Raw genomic sequence first — 18,867 nt, 5'->3', positions numbered from 1 at the left:
TGTGTGTGTGTGTGTGTGTGTGTGTGTGTGTGTGTGTGTGTGTGTGTGTGTGTGTGTGTGTGTGTGTGTGTGTGTGTGTGTGTGTGTGTGTGTGTGTGAGAGAGAGAGAGAGAGAGAGAGAGAGAGAGAGAGAGAGAGAGAGAGAGAGAGAGAGAGAGAGAGAGAGAGAGAGAGAGAGAGAGAGAGATGTAAATCGGTGAAAGAAAGTGGAAAATTATGGGGCGAAGGGAAGTTCGACGCGAAAAATTTATTATTACGAGGCGAGTGCAACGAAATTTCGATGTACGTGTTTCGTCTTTCTGGACGGTCCATCGGTACACGTCCAAACGTGTTTTCCTCTTCGAAATTTCACACAGTGCTACACGCTGTTCCAGAAGCACCAGCTGGAACTCCTTTATTCCCTGTCGTGACACGTTTCGACTACGGGGGCTAATTCCACGAACCTTGAAATCCCTCGTCTCGTTTAAACCGTCTCATCGATGAAATTCCATCCATAACATCATTGTCCGTCTTCGAAAAAGAATCATCGGGTTAAAAGTTTTTTTTTTTCTAAAACTTTAAGAATTATCGGGCGACGAGGGATTTGGGGACGTTTAGGGAAAAATGACAGGTAACATCTCTTTCTAGGATGAAAGACGATAATCGATTTTATAAGACCTTAAGTTATTTCGAGGCGGGCGGACAGTAAGAGGATTCGCTCGCATTTGCATAATCCATCCAAGAGGAACCGTATTCAGGATTGAAAGTCAAAGAGTCATAAGCGTCTTTGTCGTGTTTCGATAAAGAGGTTTGCCATAAGTTCTGCCATAATATTGTAACTATATAACGCAATTATTTATTTCGATTAAAAGGTTAACCCTCCTTCGTACGTTCAAGTTTTTCCTTTTTAATTAAATTAAAATTATTAATTTTGTTTCGCCACGGAATCTTGCAAAAAGCATTGATTTAATTTTATTTCGCTCGACTGCCGTAGTGGTACAGTAGCTTTTGAAAGTTTTATAGAAGAAGAAGTAGAAGAAGAAGAAGAAGAAGAAGAAGTCAGAAAGATACTCCCAGCGCGTTTCGAGAATTATTTTCGTTTAGATAAAATTTGGAAAGTTTCGAAACAGGGTGATACGAGTGATAAATGAATCTTTTCTTCTCGTTTCCACGATTCAACATGCGAGTAATCGCACAATAGAAGTTGGCCGGTGAAAGCAAACGGAGCATTATTCTAAGATTAATGCTCGCTTCGGTTGAGCTTTGGGCGTGCATTAATTATACCATCTAATCACCTTGGCTATTACGCAACTATCCATGAACAAGGCAGTCGCATGATGCACGCCACGAAATACTGCGTAATCATTGTCGTGATCGAGCTCGAAACACGCCCTCGCGATTAATAACGCAGCCTCGTTCAAAAACAGAAGGAGGAAATTTGATGATACAGTGTGCCTCGTGTTTGCACGCGTCACGCCTTACACTTTGAATTATCACGACACCAGAGAACGAGCGAATGCCACTTTCAGGCTTCCAGGTGCAAAAATAACATCGCCATCCTTCATTTTATTATCAATTTTAATTAAGAATTTGATACGCGATATTTACTTTTACGCGCGTAAAATGAAATATTTTATTCTGCGAATAATAAAAACAATATTAACGTTCGGTTTAATGGAAATAAAATTAATTGATCTCGTTATAAAGATATTTTCGCAAATATCTTTCTTCTTTTTACGATAATAATAAACAGGCCACGTTCTCTCTGGCTTTGACCACTTATTGCGCTCTCACCAACGGATTCCGAATGAGCGATATTTTTAAAGCAATTTAATTAAATCAACCGGAAATTTTTAATAAATATCGCGATAGAAGATATTTAAGAAAAAAATATATAATATATAAATTCATAAAATCAAAATTAGAATTATTCGTAATCGAATTATGAGGATTCAATTAGGTTAGAATCCCGGAATCAAAACGAAAAAGGATGTAAAACTCGTAAAACGTGAGATTAGAAACATTTTCTCTTGATCGAGATGTGAATTCGTAGATTAGGTTAGATTATTCGATTCTTTATAAAAATTTCGTGTTTGGAAACGTAGCTTAATTAGAAATTTTTGACAAATATAGCGATAGAAATAAATAAGATATATATATATATATATAAAATAAAATAAAAAACGAAAACGTGTACAAACTCTTGTAAAACGTGAGATTAGAAACATTCGTGATCGAGATGTGGATTCGTAGATTAGGTTAGGTTGCCACGATTCGTAAGGATAGAAGCTTCGTGTTCGAATTAGCCGGATTCAAGATGGAAAGGGATGCAAAGCACGAGAGATTAAACGAGGTATACATATAATGGATAGTGTAGTCTGAACGTGCACGACCCGTGGAAGCATACGTATTGGACGAGAACGTATTGCATACATGGTACATGCGAGTTACGTTCGTATTTCCGTGTATGCGAACACAGCATTGTCACCGATTCCTAGTTGGAATAGAACACCGAGCATAGAAGTTGCGTCGGCAAAATTACAGGGATCATACGTGTTTTATTGCGTGTATCGTACATACTAATTGTAACAGCTTAGCGCAAATACCACTTTCTCGTGCAAAAGTTCAAGGATTAAATTTCAATTTTAACCGATATTAATCTACTCGAGGCCTTCTTATTTCATTTGATCGTCGATAAAGGAAAAAATACAATTCCGTTATTAACTTTAGTTCTTCGATCTTTGATCGTCTTATTTTGTCCAATTCTTTTCCTAACCTTTATTTCAAAAACGTCACCATGTTTTCTCGAGATTGTATCGTCGAATGATATTTAAGTAAATGAGTAAATACTTTTTATTAAGTATTTAAGTAGTGAAACGGAGAAAAGTTGAAGATAGTGATGTAAACAATGCAACATTATCAAAGTTAATTTTAGTTAAGATTATGTTTTATCTGGCGCACACTTAGATTTACACGAGAACAAAACAAACATGTAGAAAACAAGATATCATTATAAGTGTTACTTTGTAGAATAAATTCGAATTACTTTGAAAACTTGAAACATACTAATATTACTTAATTATCATTTACTACATCTTCGAAGAAATCAAACAAATTTCCATCAATTCTATTATATAGTAATAAATAAAAACACATAAAATGTTTTCATACTTAACAATAAATTTTATTATCATTGTTATTTTTTTGTAGTTATATCAATCTTCGAATCATTGACTGTAATCAAGTATTTAATCTATATTCGTCACGTGAGATAGTGAAATCATTTATAACTGAGTATTACGTATTTCAAGTTCAATCTATTAAATATGGTCAAGGTTATTCAACGATATTTCTCGAGAAAAATCTAACATTGGATATATTGAATGATATCATCAAATGTATTGTCATTATTTCCACGAATCATCGATTGACCTGAATAATTTTCAAAATGGAACATTGTTTTCTCGAAATTTTGTAACAACCAGATATAAAGAGAAGCTCGATATGTTCGATGGCAACAAGATAGAAGATAGAATTTTTGCAGAAAAAAAGATTGGAAAACTCGGTATTTGTTCATCTTGAATCACAGGCCAACAATGTCGATCGATATTCTACGGTAGGTTGGACTTTTATTGACCGACGTTCGTCACAGCTTTTCAACGCGATTATAGAGAATAGAGTCTATCGAAATACCTGTTCTTTTCTCAAACATAAAACTGGAATCGGCAATTCGTCCGATGATCGGATCGATTTCCGTTGCTTCTTTGAAATCGGTTTCCTCAATGCAGGAATGCGCATGTGATTCGATTGAGAGACAAACTTTGAAGCACGCCTTCTGCTCGAAAGCGAGATGAATCTTCTTTGTTGTGATTTTGAACCGCGTCCTTTTTTTCCAAGCGTTTATTCTTTGCCATGAATAACGAGACTAACAGAGACGTATAATAGACTTTGAAAAGATGAAAAGAGAAGAAAGAGTTCTTTCGACCCAAACATGTTTCGCGAGATGAAAATCAGATGTCGTGGCTTAACGTGAGAAAAGAGACGCGAGATATGAAAGAGGAGAGAGAAATTTTATATTCGCGATGAAAGATTTATCAAGTTCTTCCTCTCGTTAATAAGTAATTTGCTTTTCAAGAGAAGCCTAGTTTCGTTCGATTCGTCGAATAAATTATTAAATATTTATGTTTCTCCTTACTTCCTACGCAAAATTCCCTCTACTTTCCGTCAGAAACCTACAGACCGCAAATTAATATCCAGAAGTTTGGCTTTGGTTTCGAATATGAACGCGATATCGTGTACAAGCAGCAATTCCGCTGTATGAAATAACATTTCTATAGTTATATTTTTATAGTTATGATTCTGTTATTACGTCCATTAATACAGTGAAATGAAATTGCAGTCGTTTTGTTACAAACTTCCATTGTGGAACATTCTTTCGTACGAAAGCCACATCGAATGAAAAAACGAAGAACATTTCGAGTTGAGAGAGAACTAGAAAAAAACTCGAATATTTTACAGAAGGCGAGAACTACGACAGCTTAAGGAGAAAACATGTTCCACTTTTATACAAAGCTTGATCGAGGAAGCGAGAGAAACATCATAAAGAAGAAAGAAAGAAAACTAGTGAAGAACGTTTAAAAAGTAGGAAGATCGAAATCACTTTTGTTGCTTCGACCTATGACACTTAATAGCTTTTTATTTTTAATGAAATTAACTATGTTCGCGTTTCAATAATTACAGATATTGCTTCTATTGTTAATTACTCGCCACAGCTTTAATTATATTTTTAATTACCCGATATATCGTGTACAATTCATCGAACATGATACGTTTTCAAGGAGGCTTCCAAATTCGTATCTATTCTCGTTTAATTATATATAGAGAGCTACTTATAAGAAAGGTTAGATTGAGAGGTTCGATACAATGTCCCTCGAGACATGTATCGAGTTTAACAAGCGCTCCTTATTCGTCCTTTTAGGAAATATCGATATCGCGCAAAGTCGAATATGCGGATATATATCGAAGGATCCATCGAGATAAACGATTGCGACAGTAAACATAAACGCAATATGGACGCGGCGCTTGATTCTTTCGCGTGGTTTTCTTTACAAACGTTATAAACTTTATCCTCGCAAAGAATTTAGGACGTGAGTAGTGCATACTAGTCGGAAATGAGTGTTGTATAAAAAATTTCGTTTTCTTGCGCTCGTGCAAGTCGTCTGCTTTCGAAAAATCAAGAGAAAAGAAAGAAAAGGATTCTAACCTACTTTCATTTGCTTTGATAAAACATGTGCGCATACACGGTCACGTGCTTCGCTAAAAATAAAACGTCTTAATTCGATTGCTTGTTTCGCAGATAATTCGTTTCATAATTCTTGGCATAAAAACCATGCTATATTATATAACCATGCGATAATGGATAATCGACAAACTATCAAAATATCGATAAAAGAAGATGACGAAAATCTTAGATTCAGTGGCCTTCGAATCATGACTTTATAACGATTTTATATTTATCTATGTATCTCTACGAATAATAAATTCGATTTGGTGTATATACAATACAATTTTTAAGATGGTGAACGAAATAAACCATTTCCGATTGTATCCTAGTATATGGGAATATAGTTATGGGAAATTTCTTTCGGAAGAATTGCAATATTGAAGTTTATCGCAAGATTTTCCATAAAATATGACGTATAACGGAGAAACATAACAGAGATAGAAAAAGAGGTACAATTTCCAACCTATTTTCATTTCCTTCCTGCGAGAGGATCGTTTCATCCAAATTGATGACTGTAAGCAACAAACTAGAAATTTGTATTTATCTTCAACGATTTTATGTAGCTTTGTAACCATGCTTCTATTCCATATATTATAATTTGTTTACGATAGATTTAGCAGAAGAATTTTTTTATTTAAAACAAACTTCAAATAAAATAGGTTAGGACATTTGAATCAGCAAAATATCGTCAAAATTCGATTGAAAATTATCACGTATCGGTATATTCGCATAGATACATAATATTTATTTTTTAATACAAACTTATCGAATTGATTAAGCTAGCAAATATGTTATTTATATGTTTTTTCGAGAACATAAAATATCGTCCTCGAGATAAACAATAGTGTCTTTAAAATTGGTTAATTCAATCGCACGAATGAAATGAAAAAGTAAAGACTGATTTCTCTTAACCTCGATTTATATTTCAAAAGGTACGAATGAAGATAAAAGTGGAGAAAGTACCAGAAAAGGAAAATTGCGGAAAATCTTACTTCTAAGACTTCGTGACCCCGAAGAAGTTATCCTTCAAGGTAGCGAGCTGGAAGGACAAAAAAGTAAAGATGTTCGAAGAAATCTTTTGACGAGAGGAATGAGTAAGTTTGCAAGAAGAAAAGGAAAAGAATTTATTTTAAAAGAAGCATACACAGAATGAGGTGTCGATGGTATAAACTGCTACGCAAATGTAATTTTTAAATTTCACCGTTAAATTATATCGGTAATTCAATCTCGGTCTATTTCGCAATTAAATTGTTTTCGATTTCGTTTTGCATACCTTTTTCCTTCTTTACCTTTTTCAACACGATAGACAGAGAATAAATGGCAATCGCGTTCATTGCAGCACGGGAGGCAAATGCTTTTTTGCTCTTTCCGTGCTTCCTCGACTCGAGGAAATGGTGGAAAACATTTACAGCTTTGAAATGGAAATAAAAAAAAAATAAATAAATAAAAATAAAAAAAAAAAAGAAAGAAAGAATTAATCGAGAATCCATCTCTCGATCTGGAAAATCTTTGCCCATTTCTTTCCCATTCTCCTTTACTTTTTCTTTCCTTTCACTGCACAATCGATCCTTCCTGTTTTATTTATCTTTTTCCTTTTACACCTAGGTTAAGAAAAAATTAAGAATTTTCGATCTAATTTTTTTTCTTTATTCCTTACACGAATATTTATTTAAAGAAATTTGAATGAAATTAATCTAGGAAATCGCCGATATTCGAAACTTTAAGCGAGTTCCTTTCGAAAATGGAAGTTTCTATTCATGATACAATATCGTCGCAAATATCTTGGTGAGTATCTTGCTCGACTTTTTTCGTTGACCTCTTTTCCAAGATCTCGCCTCTTAAAATCGTATACTCGCGGGAAAAAATGGCGATTGCGTTTGCGTCGAACCAAACCTAACCTAACCAAAAATACGTTTATAGACTCCCGCACGATCGAGGAGAGAATTCCATTTTCAGTCAGGAATTTAATTCATCGTGGAATTTACGGGTGGATTTGTTGCGCGAGAAAGGAAGAGACTGGTCGAGAGGTGGTCGCTCTGCCTGTAAGAGGATAAAGTTTTACGAGCTCGTGAAAAAAAACATTGACAATTCGAAAGCTTGCGGCAACAACTGATATCATCTATTGACGTGGCAAACAATTTGGCAATCCTATCTCGATACGATTGTTTCTTTTATTAATGAAAAATGTTTTTCATTTGCTCGTCAATGTTTTTTATTTTAATTTAAATTTTCTTAAACTATTATATTCTTTTTGTGATATTCAAAATAATCTAACGATAATAATAACCTCTTTTCTCATATAAAGTAAAGAAAATTTAATTATATAAAACAAAAATTAATAATTAAAAGTATAACAATAATAGGAAAATAGGTTTCGATAATTAGTAAAAAGATTGATCCTTTGTTCGTTAAAAAGTTATTAACAAAAATTTTTCTTCGAAATAATTTAAATTAGGTTAGATCAGATTTTAATCGTATGTTACAGACAAATTAAAAAAAATTAATCCAAATGTAAATAATTTTTATTTAATTTTTATTTTAAATGAAATTAAATTTAAAATTAACGTAAATTAATTAATCAAGCAAAAATAATTTATTTAATTTCTCAGTTTATATTAAAATTAGATTGGATATGACAATATATTAAAAAATCTTCGAAATAGGAATGTGATACTTTTTTTGCAAATATCATCAATATTTCTTGGTTCTTTTAAGGACAAGTACAATAAATAATCGAAATCGAATCTAACTCACTGTCCTTCTTCTTTTTTTCTTTTTTTTTTTTTGCCAAGAATTAAAGAATTCGCTATTGCTGTGAGAAGAGAAAATCCATCCACAAGAGGAAAAAAATTAATAGTATCCAAGAGACGTTTTAAGAATCCAGAATAAATTATCAGAGGACGGGAGAAGGAAGGTTGGATAGGAAGAAAAAGAGAGGAAGAGAAATTGTAAGACAGAAAGGAAGCGAACAAAAGGAGCGACGTTTGACTACGTCCTACGTAATTTCCTACAAGAGTTACTTTCAATTAAGTCCTTTGTGCCATACCGATCGATCCGCTCGCCAATTCCCTTCAACTTAATTAGACTAACGATTTTTCAGGTCCGATATATCAAGTTTTGAACACGTGAACGTGAAAATGGCGTTCTCTCATTCTCGTGTTTTCAAACAATTTTTCCCTTTTTCTGCTGAATCGTGAACTCGCACTCGTAACGCACAGACACACGGAGAACAAATCTCGCGAGTGGGAGAAGGTTGAAAAGAGGAGAGGGGAGAAGAAGTACATCCATCTTATCTGTCGATTCGCCGCTAAATGAATTCGCAAGTAAATCGATTAATCTTTCCGCAATGAATACCTTTCGTCCAAGGATCTTTTCGCTTGGGAATTTCGAACGTTTCTGCCTTTAACTTTCTACTTTCGAGTAGAAGTACCAGAAATCGTATTAAGCATTTTAATCGGGATAATGGAGTAGCTCTCGACTATACGGTTATCGTTTAGCGTGGAATAGATACGGAGGATCGTTCGAAAAATTAAAGGAATGGTGTTCTTCTTCGAGATACATCGCGGAATCGAAAATTTTACTCGAGAAAAGACCGCTCATCGTAAACTCGTACAAGTAAACAAAATTAGTCCCACGAGCTGTTAGAAACCGAGGCGCTGATTAAACTTGATTTACGTAATCACAGTTGCGAACAAGTTCCGTGTATCTTCTGCCGTAAAGTTTGCCTCGGCCGTAATTTCTTACGTATAACGATTAGTATCAACCGTATCGAGTTTGTCGTTAAAAAACGACGTTATCTAAAATTATTTTTCCTGGAAAAAAAAATTCACAGTCTTATAAATTATATGAATTATAATGATTTAGCAAAATTTTTGCGTAACTTTTTTCTTTCTTTTTTGCTGTTCCAACGTTTCGCTTGCGTGGATTGAAAATAATTTAACTAACATTTTCTTATTCGAAGCGAGAATGGAAAACAAATTCGTCTTATCAATAATTTATTGGCTCGATGGAACGAACGAGAAGACAGAAAATAATATGGATGGAATTGAAACGAGCAATTGCAATCAACATCAAAATGAAATCACAACGAGTTTAATAGTTTTTCCAATTTATTAATATATTTGCCAATAAATTAGAAAATTGTTAATTGATAATTATTAACTTTTTTTTGACTTAATTACAACTTGGAAAATTTTCTTACACGATATCAGCGCAATTTCCGAACATTTTTTCTTTTTTCATGGAAATTTGGATCGATAATATGGATAAAAATAATTATTAAACGTACAAGTAATAAATTAAGGAACGGATAAATATGGCGAACGGTTTGATAAACAGGTCACGATAGTTTGCGTCAAACGGTGCATCTATCGATCGTATAACGAACACCCACTCATTGTCAGTTTCATTCCCAAACGGTTGATCCAATCGAACATAAACGTATTAATACCGTTTAACACGTTCCACCAGCTTTATCCGTTCTCTCGTTGGTAAAGTTGTAAACGTTAGATAAATTGGCGCGTCACGTTGCGGGATCAAAAAAATAAAAAGAAATCGAGGAATTCGAGAATATCGAAACGAGTTCGGATTTCAATCCTTTCCTTTCTTTTTTTTCTTCTTCGAACAGAACGAATCTTCGATTCATCCTTGAAAAATTATTACTGAATACGAATGATGGATCGAGATACTTGACTTCTTTCGAACAACTATGCTCTATGAAACTGGAACGAAACTTGCTTCTTTGAGGAAGCAATAAAATCAAGAGGAGGCGCTCGTATGACGATCTAAATATTCTTTCGAAGAATTCTGAAGTTAGGAACTTTTTTCTTTGAGACGCTCAATAGAACTGGAAGATTATGTTCTTTCGAAGAATCAATTCGAAGAAATTTTCTTCTTTCGAGCGCTCATACAACGACTCGAACGATTGGAAGAATTTTTCGAGGAATTATAAGTGAAGTTAGAAACTTTTAGAGGCGTTCATAAAACGATCCAAATGATTAGAAAATTATATTCTTTCAAAGAACTATGTTTTGAAACTATAAGGAAATTTTTTTCTGTGGAATAAAATCGAAAAAAGGTGTTCATAAAACAATTCAAACGATTGGAGGAATTTTTTCGAGGAATTATAATCTGAAGTTAGAAACTTTTGAAGGCGTTCATAAAACGATCCAAATGATTAGAAAATTATATTCTTTCGAAGAACTATGTTTTGAAACTATAAGGAAATTTTTTTCTGTAGAATAAAATCGAAAAGAGGCGTTCATAAAATAATTCTTCAAACGATTGAAAGAATTTTTTGAGGAATTATAAGTGAAGTTAGAAACTTTTGGAGGCGTTCATAAAACGATCCAAATGATTAGAAAATTATATTCTTTCAAAGAACTATGTTTTGAAACTATAAGGAAATTTTTTTCTGTAGAATAAAATCGAAAAGAGGCGTTCATAAAATAATTCTTCAAACGATTGAAAGAATTTTTTGAGGAATTATAAGTGAAGTTAGAAACTTTTGAAGGCGTTCATAAAACGATCCAAATGATTAGAAAATTATATTCTTTCGAAAAAGTATGTTTTGAAACTATAAGGAAATTTTTTTCTGTGGAATAAAATCGAAAAAAGGTGTTCATAAAACAATTCAAACGATTGAAAGAATTTTTTCGAGGAATTATAATCTGAAGTTAGAAACTTTTTTCTTCGAGGTGCTCATAAAATGATCTAATTAACTGGAAGACTATGTTCTTTCGAAGAGTGAACTTTCGAAAGAATGAAACTTTTTTCTTTGGAACGGTTATAAGAACGATCTAAACGATTGAGAGTTACGTTCTTTCGAAGAGCTATAAGAAGAAAATTTTCTTTTGTGCAATAAAATCAAAAGGAGGCGTTTGTAAAACGATACAAATAATTGGAAGATTACATTCTTTCGAAGAGCTATATGGAAGAGAATTTTTTCTGTGGAATAAAATTAAAAACAAGAGGTTCACAAAACGATGGAAATGATCAGAATATTATATTCTATCGAACAATGAAAATGGAAATTTTCTTCTTTACAGCCGCTCATAGAAACGAGCTAAACGATTGAAAGAGTACGTTTTCTTTCGAAGAGCTGCAAGGAAATTCTTTTCCGTGAGAACAAAAAACAAAAGGAGGCGTTCGTAAAACGATCCAAATGATCGAAGAAGAATATAATTCTTTCGAAGAATAATAATCTAAAATTGAAAACTATTTTCTTGTTGAGCCGATAAAATGTACGATAAAATGATCTAAAATGACTGGAACCTGCTATGCCTTCTTTCTTGGATAAAACGAAGAAGAGGCGATCCAGATAACGCGCGACTAATACGATTATATATGTCGCAATCGTTGAGACACGTTGAGGTTTATTGGAAACCCGAAGGAATGTCGCTCTCCGTGCGCCAAAGCCGTACAAAGTTCTCGCGCTCGAAACACTCTGGCATTACTCGAGCATTTTGTGTGCCTGAACGCGAAGAAAATTTTCTCGCGAAGTGCGGCCAAGTATTTAGCGGCGGATGCGTTTGGAGGAAACGGCCGTGAGAGATGCGGGCTCGTGCTATTTCCAATTTAGAGTCGTCGCGCGATGACGACTCTCTCTCCCGCATATTAACTTTGCTAACTAAAACGCGAAACTCCGAATGCTCGAAACGCGTCCCACTCAATCGCGATCCAAACGATTTCGAGTCACGGCTCAAAGATTCTGTTTTTCGCGATTAGATCTCCGTGTAAATAATTAACGCTCTTATATCTGCAGTCGGTAAACTCGGTATCTATAAATAAACGGCGAGAAAAATCGATGTGGGATTTGGAGAAAATTCGGATCGAAAATAGAATTTCGCTTCGCGTCTCCTGGCGGCGTTCAGCGTTGTTCCTTTGTTGCCAAGTTGTTCGGCGGATCTTTTCGAGGCTCTTTTTTCTTTTTCTTTCTTTCTTTCTTTCTTTTTATTTTATTCTCCTATTTCTTCTATCGTCGCTACTGGACTTTGTTCTTGGACGAAATCGGCGTTGTCGAAATACAGAAAAAAAAATAATTCGACCTTTACCATTAAATGACTAGATAATCCTGGGTATTTGATATTAAATATGCCACACTTTGCGTAATAAATATTGATAAGATCGATATCATTATCTAATCCATGCTAATGTTGTGCCAACAACAGCGTGCGTAATGTAGATTAATTAATAATCTATTTTAGTGTCGCCAATCTTTCTAAGATACATCTCGATCATAAATCTCAAAAAATTACAATTCAACTTTTCTTCTTGTATCCATATTGTTTTCAATTCTTTTTCGATCTTCTTTCGCGCATATAGATGTTTTTCGACACTTTCTAACTTCGCTTTTCTTTTCGTATTTACCTCGTCGGATTTTTCATCGTCTCGAAGCGATTCGCAACCCAGAGACGTACATTCAATATCAATATCTCTCCTCCTATTTTCGACTCGACGATACCACGTACCTCCTTTCTCTCTCTCTCCCCCCTCCCTTCGATGGACGTCGATTAATTCTTCAATTTAACTGACAGGTGGAAAAAACAAACAAATTAAGAGGTATGGATGAAAACAAAGAAAAAAAAATGAAAAAAGAAAAAGGGAAGGGGGATATGGGAACAACAACGAGATTTAGTTACTCGATAAATTCTCGAAAAATTTGTATTCGCGCAGCATCGTGCGCGTCGGATAAAAATGAAATGGAAATAAAAATTTAACGCGAAGTCGCGCGTCTATTTTTAATAATTATCGAGTAAATTAAAGAGTTTCTCTCCTTTCTCCTTTCTACCTCTCTCTCTCTCTTTACCTTTGTCCTTTGACAAATGTTTCGACATGTCTCCATTGTGAAATAATTGGCGCTCAGCCAACTTTGCTCAACCTATTGAAATTTCAATACGCGATTGGTCGAATCTTACTCCGCGTTCTCGACACGATAACAATTATATATATATATAATACTGAAAAATATTATAATCGTTACTTATTTTATTTTGAACCTCCTTTCCCCTCGAAATATATCGCAAAATGGAAACGAGCGTTATCGAATATTCTACTTGCCGTATATAATTAATTCGATCGAGTTGTTTTATCTTGTTGAACTTGCCAATATTGAACAAACGATCGTATCGTTTTATCGCTCGTATTTTTGCCACCATAACATACATAAAGAGACTTAAATCCGTTCTTATTATGGTTGGGGAAACAATACTTTTCTGATCAAAAATAAGATTACGTTGGTCGATTGGAAAAGTTTGACGCACTTTCGACGTATTCGAAAAAAAAAAAAATTAAATTCCAGAATCAAGCAGTTCGAATTAACGATTTTTTGACAAACGGATATTTTAAAATAAGAATCGAGGCGCGATAATTACGAAAAATTGGGGGCTTGGTTTTTGAACGGAGCAATTTTTGAGTAAATTTAATATAACAATCTGCTCGCTTGATTAACGATTAGTATCAATAGAGATATAATAATAAGGGACAATAAATGTCGAATATTTATAGAAACAGGAAAATTTACGCGAATTTCTAATGAACGTTGATAATATTTTATCAAACGGCATTTACTTTCAACAATCTGCAGTTTATCTACAATTTCTATTTGTATTCAGTATTCCTAAACTGATTTTACGCCACTGTTATGTAAAAAAAATGCTAAAAGAAAAATTTGCAAAAAACACATATTCACATCCGTTTGACTTAACATTTAATCAATGCAAAGCATGAAAACAGAATATCACGAAAATTGTGAAAAGAAAAAGTCAAAGAATATCGGCGTATAAACTAAAGAAATTTTATTATCGTTATTAATATTAATTCTTTTCTCTCTCTCTCTCTCTCTCTCTCTCTCTATAAACGGTCTATGCAATCTTCTAAAAATAATTCGATTCGATTTTAACAAAGAAGCAGAACACTAAATGTTCATACCTTCACGGGCCGATAATGTGGATCGATAAGTTTCATTTTGCAAGGTGTAAGATGCAAGGTCCAAAGTCCGATCGGAGATACGTCTTGGTGTAATATTAATATCGCGAGCCGTATTTATAAATGCCGCGAATACATTACTTGCGCTCATCGCAACGATGTTTACGACATGAAAATCTTTCGTTTCGTTCTTTCGCGAATATCGAGTCGTTAAAAAATTAACATAATTTTTCATTCGATATAATTTCTTCTTCGTTTCGTTCTTTCGCGAATATCGAGTCGTTGAAAAATTAACATAATTTTTTTAATTTTTTCGATATAGTTCCCTCTTCGGTCGTAGCACGATATTCAAGTTTAATTTGAGATTAAGATAATTTCGAGCGATCGTTCCATGCAAAAAATAACGTTTTATAAATAATAGTCCCGTAAGAATTGTTATTTCAGATACTCGGGAAAATTGATTTTCGCGAGGAGCATACATATCGAATAAAATTACTCGTTTTATCGTCTAACCGTTTCCAAAAAGAAACCGAAGGGAAGAAACAAGAGTATACAGCGAAATGAAAAGAACGAATCTAAAAAAAAAAGATCCAACTTCCTCGTTTCGAAAGTGTAAGGATAGATTGTTAAAATAGAAAAAAATGAAAAATGATCATCATATTATCAGATTGGCATAATCTATGCGCATATGTTATATCTTGAGAATATAATTATTTTTTATAATTATGTAGACGGATAATGCACGATACGTGTGATTCATTGACTCGATTTATATAGAATGATTAATTAATATACATAAATTAAATCTTACACATTCGTTATTATCTTATTTGGACATTATATTTTTTTGACATTAAAATATCGAATATCGAAGAAAATTTTTCGCCTGCAACATATTGAATCATAATCTTTATGGATATATTTAACTCTTAAACATTTATTATTATCCATGCTGAATAAGATATTTTACACAGAAGAGATAAAATATCGAAAATTGAAGAAAATTGTGTTGGCAATATAAAAAGAAACGATAAAGCAGAAAGATTTTAGCTACATGCTATACACACACACACACACATATATAAGAGTCGATAAAAGAAGAAGACAACGCGACTCCTTTTGCTCGTCTCGTTATTTCCGGATGGCACGTGACGTAATATCCTGTCCCGGTTTCAACAACACAGCTCACCGATTCCCATAGTGTCGTTTACGGATGGCAAAACAGAATTCGATCCCACATTCGACGCGTCCGCCACGCGTTAACGCGTCTATACACTGATCAACAGAGACAAACGTTATTTACACCGTTGTAACACCGTTATAAAGTAACTTTTGATAATCGGTATTAACGCGTACGCGCGTTAACGCGAATTACCAACGTAATGCATATCCCGCCAAAAGCTCGATCACGTTTCATTTCCCCTAAAATCCATAGCGAAGTTAATACCCAACGAGTCGGTGGTAATCGAGCGAATCATCGAATACGCGAGACCTCTGGTGTCCGTATCCCGGCATTCACTCGTCCAAATACACCATTTTGGGATACAAAAGAAACGTCACTCGCCTGCCCTTGAATCGTGTATCTCGTTTCACTTATTATTTCCACTTGTTATTCCGTTGTAAATAATCGTTGATTATTAAAGTATCTTATCGAACGATAAATACTCGAAACAAGAAATTAATTTATCGTTATGAATAAGTGAGTGATAAGTTTTATATCCTTGACCGTATGACGGAGACGTTATTATGTTAATGTTCGATTTTTTCGCCGTTCGTTTCCAACGATGAATCATTATTGCTATCGTCGACATGCATGATCATTTTGATTCAAGATTCCAAAGACCCAAGACTTACAACTACGTAGATCTCTTGATATTTGCGGATCAAATGTTTTGTAATTTCAATAACAGTTCCGTTGCGAAACGAAATCTTCGATACATGTGATTATCACTATCGAATATTTATTTCGCTTTCCGAATATTTCGGAATTAACTTTTGATTATTAATTTTAGAATCATCATTGCGATTACGAAATATGATGATGAGCGATTCTCGACGAAGCGGAAATCAACCTGCCGCATCGCATAATTATAACTATTTAATTAACTATTCTTTAATTTAATTATACTCATGTGATTAAAATTTTTTAATTAACTATCATGTTTTTTTTTTAAAAAAAATTCCTATCATAATATTTATTGCAACGAATGTTACTAGACTTTTTGAATGAATTATATCCATCTGATATAATATCTGATAAATATTCTTGGAAATGATTTGAAATAAAAAATAAATTCATCATTAATTTATAAAAAGATGAGAAAATAACGAGATTATTCTTTTGTTGATTTGAGGAGATGTTATCTCATTGAAAAAATATGATTAATCACGTTATCTCGTTATTACGCAGCGCCCTTTGTCCTTAACTAGGAGAGGAAGTTCGAATCAAGCTGTTGTTAGTCCCTATCACATCTTGGAAGCTTGGAGTTCTCGTCGATCGATCGAGTTGTTCCGGTGGGGACACTTTATGAAATCTTATCCGTCCCTTAATAAATGAACGACGAGATACATTTCCTCGTGCATAAACTAGTGGATAATCGTGTTAAAAATAACAGGGGAAAAAAGCGATAGGGCATTATTGACTTTTAATTTCTCAACGATTTATTATTCGCTTTAATTGTTTTTTAAAAACAAATTTTTTAGAAAATAGTCCATCCGTTTCATCATTCTCTCCACGCTTGTTATTCTTTCTCACGTTACATTTTAACATACTATACACACTGGTGGAAAGAAGTCTCGCGAAGGAAACGCTGTCTGATTGGTTAATGTAGAAGGAAACGCCTACTTTCACACGCGCTTGTTTCCACGGTTTTGTCACACATACTAATCCAAAATAACGATGTATATCTAAACTTCGATGTATTAACGTAGATATAGAGTCCAGAATATTCTAACGTGATGATATAATATATACAAAATTTTTTATTTCTCATATATGTGAAGACTAATAGCTTGTAACAATAATTTAATTTATAAATGTAATTTTGCATTTGAATAGTTAAGATAATAATTGTATATATTATAAATAATTTTAAAAATATTTCAATCTTCCAATCTTAAATAATCATCCTAACATAATTTCATAAATGAAAATAATGTTTACAATTGAATGAGTATTCAAATTATAGCTCTTCTTCTATTACGTGTCAGAATGTCAACAAAGCGTCTGAAGTGGTTATAGGCAGTCCTAGCGAAGGTCTTTTCTTATTCCTTCGTCATCCCATGAGACATTTTTCCAGCAATAAACAGTATCTTTGGCTCATCAAAATATTCGAACACTTTTTCATCGCTTGGTGAAATGTTAACGATTTTTAGTGAAATTTCTTGATATGTGGATTGTAATATCTTTTTAAAGATCTGTGTTTGCGAAAAAAATTCTTAGATGAAATTAAAAATTGAGAATCGATTTCTCCTTCTGAAAGAAAATTTTTCTATTATATTCTACGCACATAGAAACTTTCATTAAAATCATAATTTTGAGTTGGACAAATTTCTCTGTAAAATAGTTCGAATATTTTTATAAGCCACTGAAGTAAAAAGAAAACTAATCTAAAAAAATTAACAACATATGAAAAATTACATTCATATGATATATATAGAAATCGTCATTTAACAAAAATAAAAAAAAAAGAAAACATATTCAACCGATAATAACCTAATCGAAAAAAAAAAGCTTTTAACCTTTTTCAGGACATCAACACTTTTCAAAGCAGTAAAATAAAATATCATCGGTGCTTCCAGCTTTTTATTTTTATCATTAAAAGATTCTATAATGGAGAATCCTTTACAACAGATTTTAATTTTTTCTTTTAGAATAATTTTAATTTAACGAAGAACTATACATATGGATTAATGTTTCTGAAAAGGTTAATTTATTAATTAACTAGAAATCTACCAAAAATAAATATTAATAAAAGAAGAGAAAAATCCATGAAATCGTTAATAAGCTTATTCATCTTCTCTTCTATCGTAAATTCTTAAAAACTGAAATCACGTCTCTAGCCACTCGTCTCGTAACCGGATATAAACAACGACATAAATATTCACGATCGTTTCGATCGATAGGTAATCACGTTTCTGCAACCGGTCTAGCAAAATCCAACGTTAAAAAAAAAAGGAGGATTCCATAATTAAATCATGATTACTTATTAAATTTATCTTCTCTTCTAGTATCGTATCGTAAAGTGACAGCGTATAATATTCTCGAAAAATAAAATCCTAACCACTCGTTTGTACAAACAACGATATGAATATTCACGTTGATCGTTCCAATAGATAAGTGAATGCGTTTCTACAACCGGTCTGGTAAAATGTGCTGTTATATAAAAGAAAAAAAAAAAAATTTACGAAATTCACTTATCAAGTTTATTTATCTATCTCTTCTCTCTAATATCGTATAATATTCTTAAAAAAGTGAAATCCGTGGCCAACCATTCGTACAAATATCGACATAAACATTCGCAATTGTTTGAATATATAGAAAATCGTAACCAGTCAACCGCGCCTTGTGTATTTATACTCCGCGCAGGAGAGCGGCGTGAACTTGGCTAATTTCATTTGTCGGCGATGCATTAAAACCGGTAGCGATAAAACGCCTACAGGTTGCGCGTCCAAGCTTG

General features: G+C 33.3%; 1 protein-coding gene and 2 long non-coding RNA genes across 4 annotated transcripts in view; 2 read left to right on the top strand and 1 right to left on the bottom strand.

Moving 5' to 3' along the window:
- LOC108000854 (E3 ubiquitin-protein ligase MYLIP) overlaps nucleotides 1-18,867 on the bottom strand; it is a 53,674-nt gene that overhangs the window by 21,671 nt on the left and 13,136 nt on the right. The gene's annotated exons all lie outside the window — the stretch shown is intronic.
- On the top strand, nucleotides 4,646-6,533 carry LOC114577926 (uncharacterized). Of its 2 annotated transcripts, none has more exons than XR_003698403.2 (2): nucleotides 4,646-5,777; nucleotides 6,196-6,533. It is a non-coding gene; the product is annotated as an uncharacterized LOC114577926 (long non-coding RNA). The 2 variants fall into 2 exon arrangements; XR_003698408.2 differs by having other exon boundaries at nucleotides 4,692-5,712.
- Nucleotides 15,725-16,380, top strand: LOC133666053 (uncharacterized). The gene is made up of 2 exons (XR_009829597.1): nucleotides 15,725-16,128; nucleotides 16,201-16,380. It is a non-coding gene; the product is annotated as an uncharacterized LOC133666053 (long non-coding RNA).

Source organism: Apis cerana, linkage group LG4, assembly GCF_029169275.1.
Source record: "Apis cerana isolate GH-2021 linkage group LG4, AcerK_1.0, whole genome shotgun sequence".
NCBI classification, from domain to species: domain Eukaryota; kingdom Metazoa; phylum Arthropoda; class Insecta; order Hymenoptera; family Apidae; genus Apis; species Apis cerana.
Note: the sequence above shows the minus strand (reverse complement) of the source record. Positions and strands in the feature narration are given on the sequence as shown.